The sequence below is a fragment of the Hemiscyllium ocellatum genome, chromosome 25, assembly GCF_020745735.1.
Source record: "Hemiscyllium ocellatum isolate sHemOce1 chromosome 25, sHemOce1.pat.X.cur, whole genome shotgun sequence".
NCBI classification, from domain to species: Eukaryota; Metazoa; Chordata; class Chondrichthyes; order Orectolobiformes; family Hemiscylliidae; genus Hemiscyllium; species Hemiscyllium ocellatum.
In genome coordinates, this window is record NC_083425.1 from 38294407 (window position 1) to 38306139 (window position 11733).

Below are 11733 nucleotides of genomic sequence, written 5' to 3' on the forward strand. Positions count from 1 at the left end.
GTGGTTGGTACATGGACTCTGAATGTCAGAGGTGTTGCCATGGAGAATGCAGAAACTGGATTATGATTGCAAGTTAATGGTCAAGCTTTTTGAAGTTTTTTAAAGAAAGCAGTTGACTCTGATTGATCAAGACTTTGCCCTGAGAAATGAATCAGAGGCTGTCTGCCACATATTTTGTTGAGTTGAAACAGACACAGTGTATGTATATGTTCTTTTCTGTCTGCAAAGAACAGGGCCCTGTGTTTTCATATATGTGGCTTATATTCATCATCATTGGCAATCACTCATTAACGAGTCTGATTGCCCACCTAGGAAATTCCCTGTCAGTGGCCATGGATTCTATTGGTCATTGCGTGGCCTAATCCTACAGCAGCATCACCACATATTTGGCAGGGGTTTTCAGAATGTCAAGTTGTTCCTTGGCCTTGAAATCAATGGCATTCCTTTCTCAGGTTCCTTTTCCATACTTCCTCTTGAAGACTTATGTCCCTTCATACAGGAGGTTTTTCCAAGTAAGTTTCTACTGGACCAGGATCCCCTCCACGTTAACATCTGTGTGATATTTCTTGAGGAAAGCCTTCAGAGAGTCTTTGACATGCTTTTCTTTTAGTCTTTGAGTTGAGTGAAGATGATTTACTTTGCCAGTCAGAATTCAGGCTGCTTTAATGTGGCCAATCTAGCAAAGTTGATTTTGGATGCTCCCAATGGTCCTCGTTGATGGAACTATGACAGAATCCATTCAGGTCAAGTCAGGGGTTAAGCAGAGATGTGTCATCACCGGCACCCTTTTCTCCATCTTCATTGCCACCATTCTTCAGCTTGTCAAGAACAAGCTTTCCAGTGGTATCAATATTGTCGACAGGATGGAAGGAAAAGTTTTAAAATGCAACTGGTTGAAATCCAACAAGGACAGTGACCTTGTTTGTGAAACTTCAGTATGTGGATGGAAATGTCATCTTTGTCTCAGAAGAGAACTCCCAAACCTCACTTAATGCCTTCATGGAAGCATACCAAAATACTGGTAAGTTGCAGTATGCATAAATGCATAGCCCAACTGACAATCCCACATTGTTTGCCTATGTACAATCAGGATTGTTCAGCAAATGTTGCCCAATTGCAGAATCTCATCAAATATTGACAGTGTACTTTGATTTTTGCAAGTGTGGAATGGTTGGGTTTGCTCACCTTCCCTGGGCTAATTCCAGGTATGGATGAATATCTTATGAAGAGAGGTTAAATAGGCCTGTACTCATTGGAATTTAAAAGAATGAGAGGGAACCTTACTGAAAGAAGCAATATTCTTAAGGGACTTTACAGCGTAGAGGCGGAGATGTGGTTTTCTCTTCTGAGAGTATCTACAACCAAAGAGTATAACCTCAGAATAAGGAGCTGCACAATTAAGATAGAGATGAGGAGGAACTTCTTTTCTCAGAGAGTAGTGATTCTGTGGAATTCGTTACTGCAGAGGGCTATCATGGCTCAGTCCTTAACTGAATTCAAGGCAAAAAATAGACAGGCTTTTAATCAGTAAAGTAAGCAAGGGTTGTAAGGAAAAGGAGAAAAAAAAACTGTAGTTGAGGATAATAAGATCATCCATGATCTCATTAGATGACAAAGCAGATTTGATGAGCTCAATAGCCTTTGTCTACTTTTACACCTTCTAGCCTTATGTTTCTGGCAAAATTTCTCTCATACTCGATTTCTTTCTCCCTACTTGTACTCACTACTGTAGAACATTGTTTATTAAAAAGGGTGCTGCATTAATCAAAGGTGTTACTGCTTAACTGTATGGAGATTACCAGGCATAAAGGCAGAGAAGCTCCTGAGATCAATTCTAACTCTAATTCTTAGGAAGGATCCAAGGTGGAACAGATCAGATTTAAGCATTTATCAATTTTCTTATAGGCCATTCTGGCTCTATGGTTTCCAAACATCAGTGAAGAAGAATTAGTATAGTTACTATGTGCAGCACTATGATAAATGTTCATTATTCATTCATAGAATAAGGGCGTCATTGGCTAGTACAACATGTATGGGTTTAATTCAGATAAATGCGAGGTGCTGCATTTTGGGAAAGCAAATCTTAGCAGGACCTATAACTTAATGGTAAGGTCTTCGGGTGTGTTGCTGAACAAAGAGACCTTGGAGTGCAGATTCATAGCTCCTTGAAAGCAGAGTCGTGGATAGATAGGATAGTGAAGAAGGTGTTTGGTATGCTTTCCTTTATTGGTCAGAGTATTGAGTACAGGAGTTGGGAGGGCATGTTGCGACTGTACAGGACATTGTTGGAATATTGCATGCAATTCTGGTCTCCTTCCTATCGGAAAGATGGTGTGAAGCTTGAAAGAGTTCAGAAAAGATTTACAAGGATGTTGCCAGGGTTGGAGGATTTGAGCTTTCGGGAGAGGCTGAACAGGCTGGGGCTGTTTTCCCTGGAGCATTGGAGGCTGAGGGGTGACCTTACAGAGAGTTACAAAACTATGAGGGGCATGGAAAGGATGAATAGACATGAATAGATCGGGGTGTCCAGAACTAGAAGGCATAGGTTTAGGGTGAGAGGGGAAAGATATAAAAGAGACTTAAGGCGCAACGTTTTCACACAGAGGTGGTACATGTATGGAATGAGCTGCCAGAGGAAGTGGTGGAGGCTGGTACAATTGCAACATTTAAGAGGCATTTGGATGGGTATATGAATAGGAAGGGTTTGGAGGGATATGGGCTGGGTACTGGCAGGTGGGACTAGATTGGGTTGGGATATCTGGTCAGCATGGACAGGTTGGACCAAAGGGTCTGTTTCCATGCTGTACATCTTTATGACTCCATGACTCTATGTATTGCCCATTGCATTGCCCAGAGGATAGTTAAGTGTCAACCACATTGCTACAGGTCTGGAATCACATGTTGGTCAGGTCAGATGAGGATAGCAGTTTCCTTCCCTAAAGGACATTAGCGATCCAGATTAGTTTTTCCAATAATTGACAATGGCTCCATGGTCATCATTTAGTCTCTTCCTTCCAGATTTTATTGAATTCAAATTCCACCATCTGCCAAGATGGGATTTGAACCCAGGTCCCCAGAACATTACTTAGGGCTCTGGACAACAATAATACCAATAGGCTGTCACCTCCCATTATACAAGTATTTATAGCATGATCTTTACATGAACACATTGCTACTATCACCTGCACTTATTAGTGTGACAAGAGTTTGCTTCTGTTTTGATGAAAATGATCACATTCAAGGCTGAGTATCAAACATATTAAGCTTTAGCAATGTAATCAGTTGAGATTTGGCACAACAAATTAAAAAGCTTGCTCAAAGGTTAGAATCTGGGAATTGCCTGTCTCAGTGTCACCAACCCTTACGATCCTGGGGTCCTTTGTGAACAATGACTTAATTCCTGGCTTGCTTTAAATCAGCAAATATTGTGACTATCCACAAGAAGATTCTGAGGCCAGTCCTTGTGCTGCCATCCATGTGAAACCTCAGAAACCACAATGAATAAATAACTTGGTGAAATTGTTTCCCTCACAGCAGCCTGCCATCTATTCACCATAATATTCCTCAAAGTAAAATCAATTAATTTGCGTCACCTCTCAGACCTGTGGCCCAGAAATGTAGCCACTGTTTAGAAACCAAGGAAAGCAGACTGTAAACAATTGAAACCTCATCACTTGAGCGCTCTGTAAGCTAAAATCAGGTTGGCTGAGTACAATGGGAACAAATAAACCACAGTATGATATGGAGGGATAAGTTGCGTGTATAAAGTGATAACAGCTTCAGTCTGTATCGAGCTGGCTTTACTTTAATAGCATAACATTGTTTAAAATTAAACAACCAGCCACTTACTGATTGGACAGACTGTCAGATGTGAAATTATCCAGACTCTGGGATTTGCAGCAGCAATAAACAGCTCTTGTTGAAGCAGACTGGTGCCCTAGAGAATTAGCAAAAGCAATGAAAATTACTGGCGGGTACAAACCAAAGAGGGGGAAAGAGACACAAACTCCAATCTTACGAACCAGACTTGAAAATATGAAACCTCAGCACATTATTCAATTCTTTCCATGATACGGAAACACTTAACAATTAATTTCTTAACCCTCTCTCAGTACATAAGATGTGAATCAGCCATGAACCACACGGGTCCATATCAGTCAGGTACACTTTGACACACTTTAATGATTTTTTTTTCCCTAGCAAATAGGGATGTGAGGCTACCCATCGAGAATCTAGAAGTGAGCAGTCTAACTGATGGCCTTTGTTGCCAACATCACCATTCGCATGAATTTTGGTTCATAGTTCACTGAGGCTTTAAAGGGGTTAATAACAAAGATGTGTTTTGATCCCAGTACTGCAAGGTAAGTAAACATTCCTATACATGACTTAACCGGACAGTGGGGCTGAGAGTTATTGTTATTTGTTGCTGTTGACAACTCATGATGGTTTCCAGACTTCTTGAGAGAGCCATTCAAAATTAAGCTGTCACCAATGGTTCCCTAGTAATTTTCCAATTTCCCTTTCTCCCCTGAAGCCAGTGGAAATTGTGCCTTGCTATTGATCTTTAAATGTGGACAAAACATCCCAATTTAGCAGTGGGAAATTCTACACAGCCATTATGAGGTACTGTATCAGAAGGAGCTACCATTTTAAACCTCTTTAATCTGTTAATTAAAGGACTCTATAAGACCAGATTTACAATATTAATAGCAGATGACCAGACAAATTCTTGTTAGGCCAGGGAACCCAAGGCTATTGAGGTGGATGGGAATTTACAATTCACTTTACAAACAGGTCAGCCATAATCTTATGAATGATACAGCAGGTTCAAGGTGCCAAATGGACTACCTGTGCTCCTGATTCATATGTACGTATTTGTACGAACATAGGTAGTCCATTTGGGTGAGGTCTACTACATTCAGAATCCTCTCGAGGATGCCAAACAATGATGTGTTATTTTAACTTATAGCGATTAGAATTAGGTGAATCTCATTGACTATGAGATCTTTGATTGGAGTTATTAATCTGTTGCAATCAGGGAGCCCTGGCTGACAGATATAAACAGGATATTTAGCATCTCCTCAATCCAGGAGACTGACTCTGAGCTGGCTGGCCACAGCCAGTGTACTGTACTCTAGTCAATAAAGGGTAACTTGGTGACAGGATACCAGTCTTTGTGCAGGTATTTCATAACAAATTGCTTTTTCAAATAACTTTCAAGTGGACGTTGGGGAGTCTTCTCTCCCCTGACTCACAGGCCTGGTGATCGTTCCCTCTGTCCAGCCTCACTAATAGCATGGTTAGGAACTAGAGAACACAGACGTAAGATGATTGGCAAAAATGCCTATGCTGAGAGGAGGAGGATTGCTAGATAAAGTGGGCTATTATAATCCAAAATGTGCTGCCTCCTGCGAAGGCAGAAATAGGGTCATTAGCAACATTTAAGATATCATTAGATAAGTACTTCAAGGGAAATATGAGTGTAGGGCGATAGGGAAAAATCAGACTGGGGCTAAGTGGCAGCTCAAAGAGCCAGCACCTGAATGATGAACAAAATGGGTTCCATTTGACCAACATGGCATGAAAAGTCTCAGACAACAAAACAATTAAAGACCCAAAATGTAACAACTTGTATTTATATAGCACTATTCAAGCCATCAGGGTGGCTAAAACATTTTACAGCCAATAAAGTAGGTTTGCAGTGGAGTAACTGTTGTCACATGGGAAGTGGGGCAGTCAAGGTTCCAAAGACAGAGCTGACCAGAGCTGTTTTAGGCAGTAGTTGACAGTCAAATACCACTCAGGGCAATAAATAGAGGTCAGCTATTCTTCCTCGATATGTACAATGGGTTTAATTATGTATCAACATTAGAGATGGTCTCTCTCACATAAAGCCTCAGTACAACATTTCATCTGAAGGGTGAGATCTTCAGCAGTGCACAACTCTGTCAGCAGTGCAATGAGGTCCAGGCCTACCTTCTGAAAGATTTTAAGTCAAACATTGTGAACACTTTCACTGCAGCTAAACTTTCATAGAACATAGAACATCGAATAGTACAGCACAGAACAGGCCCTTCAGCCTACGATGTGCCAACCATTGATCCTCATGTGTGCACCCCCAAATTTCTGTGACCATATGCATGTCCAGCAGTCTCTTAAATGTCCCCAATGACCTTGCTTTCACAACTGCTGCTGGCAACTCATTCCATGCTCTCACAACTCTCTGTGTAAAGAACCTGCCTCTGACATCCCCTCTATACTTTCCTCCAACCAGCTTAAAACTATGACCCCTCGAGTTAGCCATTTCTGCCATGGGAAATAGTGTCTGGCTATCGACTCGATCTATGTCTCTCATTATCTTGTATACCTCAATTAGGTCCCCTCTCCTCCTCCTTTTCTCCAATGATAAAAGTCCGAGCTCAGTCAACCTCTCTTCATAAGATAAGCCCTCCAGTCCAGGCATCATCCTGGTAAACCTCCTCTGAACCCTATCCAAAGCATCCACATCTTTCCAATAATAGGGCGACCAGAACTGGACGCAGTATTCCAAGTGCGGTCTAATCAAAATTTTATAGAGCTGCAAGAAGATCTCACGACTCTTAAACTCAATCCCCCTGTTAATGAAAGCCAAATACCATATGTTTTCTTAACAACCCTGTCCACTTGGGTGGCCATTTTAAGGGATCTATGTACCTGCACACCAAGATCCCTCTGTTCCTCCACACTGCCAAGAATCCTATCCTTAATCTGTACTCAGCTTTCAAATTCGACCTTCCAAAATGCATCACCTCGCACTTATCCAGGTTGAACTCCATCTGCCACCTCTTAGCCCATCTCTGCATCCTGTCAATGTCCCGCTGCAGTCTACAACAGCCCTCTATACTGTCAACGACACCTCCAACCTTTGTGTCATCTGCAAACTTGCTGACCCATCCTTCAATCCCCTCATCCAAGTCATTAATAAAAATTACAAACAGTAGAGGCCCAAGGACAGAGCCCACTCACCACTGACTTCCAGGCAGAATATTTTCCTTCTACTACCACTCGCTGTCTTCTGTTGGCCAGCCAATTCTGTATCCAGACAGCTAAGTTCCCCTGTATCCTATTCCTCCTGACCTTCTGAATGAGCCTACCATGGGGAACCTTATAAAATGCCTCGCTGAAGTCCATATACACCACATCCACAGCCCGACCCTCATCAACCTTTCTAGTCACATCCTCAAAGAACTCGATAAGGTTTGTGAGGCATGACCTGTCCCTCACAAGGCCATGCTGATTGCATTTAATCAAGCCATGCTCTTCCAGATGGTCATAAATCCTATCCCTCAGAATCCTTTCTAACACCTTGCAGATGACAGACGTGAGACTGACTGGTCTGTAATTGCCGGGGATTTCCCTATTTCCTTTCTTGAAGAGAGGAATTACATTTGCCTCCCTCCAGTCCTCAGGTACAACTCCAGTGGAGAGCGAGGATGCAAAGATCTTCGCAAGTGACGAAGCAATCGTATTTCTCATTTCCCAAAGCAGTCGAGGACAAATCTGGTCCGGGCCTGGCAACTTGTCAATCTTAATGCTTGACAAAATTTTCAGCACATCAACTTCCTCTATCTCTATCCATTCCAACATACACAACTGTTCTTCAAAGGTTTCATTCACTACAAAGTTCGTTTCTTTCGTAAAGACAGAAGCAAAAAACTCATTGAAGGCTTCCCCTACCTCCTCAGACTCCACACACAAGTTCCTATGCTATCCCTAATCAGCTCTACTCTTTCTTTAACCATTCTTTTGTTCCTCACATAAGTGTAAAATGCCTTTGTGTTCTCCCTAATCCATTCTGCCAAGCCTTTCTTGTGCCCCCTCCTGGCTCTCCTCAGACCATTTTTGAGCTCCTTCCTCGCCTGCCTGTAATCCTGCAAAGCTGAGCTTGACCCTAGCTTCCTCCACCTTATGTAAGCTACCTTCTTCATTTTGACGAGACGCTCCACTGCTCTCGTCATCCAAGGTTCCTTTATCTTACCCCTTCTTGCCTGGCTCAGAGGGACATATTTATTCATCACTCGCAACAACTGTTGCATAATTACTTATGTCTTTTTTTTGTCTGAATGGACATAACTTTACTGGAATATTTTTGTCTTATGACTTGTTTATACCTTGTTCAGCGATGTTTAGGTTTCCACTTTATCTCTATTTCTTAAAACTGAGACAATCCAAAATGTAGGCTTTGATTTGTTGAAAACTGGTTGCAAAGGTAGATGTTTTGATTTTTGAAGCCATAGGGTCAATGGTTTGGCAGCTATAAATATTTTACTGGACATGCTTTGATGTAATGTTGTCACATTAAACAGAGTAGCCCTGCAATTCAATAGATAATTTCCTTAGAATGTCAGCAGTAAGAATGTAATATAGTGGGATAATTCTTTGTCATCAACAGCTATAGTAAATTTAGTTCCCTTGTAGTAACATCTCAGAATATAAAAAAATAAATTGCCAGCCATAATCTGGCAAATAGGAAAATACTAAATAAAGATAATTGCAATTGTAATATTAGCAGTCATTAATATCTTTAATAAACTTAGTCTTGTATGCATTTTATTACCAGACAAAAGATTCACACCATAAAGGATTTAAACAGTAAAGTTTTGCCACATTTATCTTGCCTTTGCTGTGTCTTTTAAGTATAATTTAAACATTTAACAATAGGATAATTTCACAACAATCCCTCAGTGACTCATGCATTTTTCCAGCATCAAGTCATTATGATAAAGAAAGAAATTTTCATATCTCTTTTGACATTCCATGACACTTCATCATCAATGACTAACTTATCAGAAATAATTACTTACATAAATAAGTTAAAAAGATATTGACAAAGATGTTTGTTTGTTGTGCTGAATCTTATTAAAGGTACGAGCTTAGTTTCATTAGCAGTGCCTCTCTATGCAGTAAGAGGAACATATTGATGAGGCAACCACTCCTTCAAAACCGATTTAATCTAATTTAGTAGACACAGTAAACTATCAAAGTTCAGAAATGGAACACTTGATCATGGTTTACGCTGAACCAGTCATAATATTTGAATACCCTTCAAGATACAATGAAACAAAAACAGAAATTGCTAGACACTCTTCTTCAGAACTGGATAGTCATAGAATCATAGAGATGTATAGCATGAAAACAGACCCTCCAGTCCAAACCGTCCATGCCAAGCAGATATCCCAACCCAATCTAGTCCCACCTGCCAGCACCGGCCCATATTCCTCCAAAATCTTCCTACTCATATACCCATCCAAATGTCTCTTAAATGTCGCAAGTGTACCAGCCTCCACCATTTCCTCTGGCAGCTCATTCCATACACATACCACCCTCTGTGTGAAAACGCTGCCCCATAGGTCTGTTGTATATCTTTCCCCTCTCACCCTAAACCTATGCCTTCTAGTTCTGGACTCCCCCAGCCCAGGGAAAATACTTTGCCTATTTATCCTATCCATGCCCCTCATAATTTTGTAACTCTCTATAAGGTCACCCCTCAGCCTACGTCGCTCCAGGGAAAACAGCCCGAGCCTGTTCAGCCTCTCCCGAAAGCTCAAATCCTCCAACCCTGGTAATATCCTTGTAAATCTTTTCTGAACCCTTTCAAGTTTCACAACATCTTTCCAATAGGAAGGAAACCAGAATTGCACGCAATATTCCAACAGTGGCCTAACCAATGTCCTGTACAGCTGCAACATGACCTTCCAACTCCTGTACTCAATACTCTCGCCAATAAAGGAAAGCAGACCAAACACCTTCTTCACTATCCTATCCACCTGCAACTCCACTTTCAAGGAGCTATGAACCTGCACTCCAAGGTCTCTTTGTTCAGCAACACTTTATAGGACCTTACCATTAAGTGTATAAATCCTGCTAAGATTTGCTTTCCCAAAATGCAACACCTCGCATTTATCTGAATTAAACTCCATCCACCACTTCTCACCCATTGGCCCACCTGGCCCAGATCCTGTTGTAATCTGAGGTAACCGTTTTCGCTGTCCACTACAACTCCAATTTTGGTGTCATCTTCAAACCTACTAACAGCACTTCTTTGGGCTCGCATCCAAACCATTTATACAAATGACAAAATGTAGAGGACCCAGCACCGATCTTTATGGCACTCAACTGGTCACAGGCCTCCAGCTTGAAAAACAACCCTCCACCACCACCCTCCATCTTCTACCTTTGAGCCAGTTCTGTATCCAAATGGCTACTTCTCCCTGTATTCCATGAGATCTAACCTTGCTATCAGTCTCCCATGGGGAATCTTGTCAAACGCCTTAATGAAGTCCATATAGATCACATCTACCGTTCTGCCCTCATCAATCGTCGTTGTTACTTCCTCAAAAAACTCAATCAAGTTTGTGAGACATGATTTCCCATGCACAAAACCATGTTGACTATCCCTAATCAGCCCTTGCCTTTCCAAATACATGTACTTCCTATCCCTCAGGATTCCCTCCAACATTCTCTGGCTTGTCCTTACCACCCTTCTTAAAGAGTGGCACCACGTTAGACAACCTCCAGTCTTCTGGCACCTCACCTGTGACTATCAATGATACAAATATCTCAGCAAGAGGCCCAGCAATCACTTCTCTAGCTTCCCACAGAGTTCTAGGGTACACCTGATCAGGTCCTGGTGATTTATCCACTTTTATGCATTTTAAGACATCCAGCACTTCCTCCTCTGTAATATGGACATTTTGCAAGATGTCACCATCTATTTCCCTACAGTCTATATCTTCCGTATCCTTTTCCACAGTAAATACTCATGCAAAATACTCATTTAGCATCTCCCTCATTTTCTGCAGCTCCACACAAAGGTCGCCTTGCTGATCTTTGAGGAGCCCTATTCTCTCCCTGGTTAACCTTTTGTCCTTAATGTATTTGTAAAAACTCTTTGGATTCTCCTTAATTCTATTTGCCAAAACTATCTCATTTCCCCTTTTTGTCGTCCTGATTTCCCTATATTCAGATCTCTTGTTCTGAAACATTAGCTCTGTTTCTCTCTCCACAGATGCTGCCAGAGCAGCTGGGTAGTTACAGCGATTTCTGTTTTCTTTCGGATTTCCAGCATCTGCAGTTCTTTAGGTTTTTTTTGATAAGGTACAGTGGAATGCTGTGAAAAACGATCACACCACTTGCAGCAAGGGATCAAAAAGCATTGCTAATTCAATAAAATATTCAGTATCAAAATACAAATATATCCTGATTCCGTTTCAATATGGAGTGCTTAGTCTGCAATCGTTCAAATAAAACATCCATCCAATGCACAGAAACTCTGAGACCAAAGGGAGCAGTTGGAAGACTGTGGCAAATCAAAAGAAAATATGTGGCAAATGAAGCACTCAGTTTATAATAGTACTGAAAAAATCTGGTTAACACCAAATCTATTTGTCGTCTTGCTTGAAGAAACATTATTTTAAGAGCCGTATCGTATAGGCATCACAATTTGTTATTTAGGTATAGTACCTCTCCATATTATCCTATTTATTTTATCTCCAAAGCATATAGAAAATAGAATCATCTTGTTAGGTTTTTAATTTATTCCTGTGCCTGTAAATGTTTGTGTATACAATGGTGTCTGCTATCTGATGTAAGCCTGCAATCTGCACATTTTCCTTAATTGCACAGATTAGGGATGTACTATACAAGCTTAATTTGCACAAACCAATCAGTGTAAGATCCATGTCTTTTTTACTG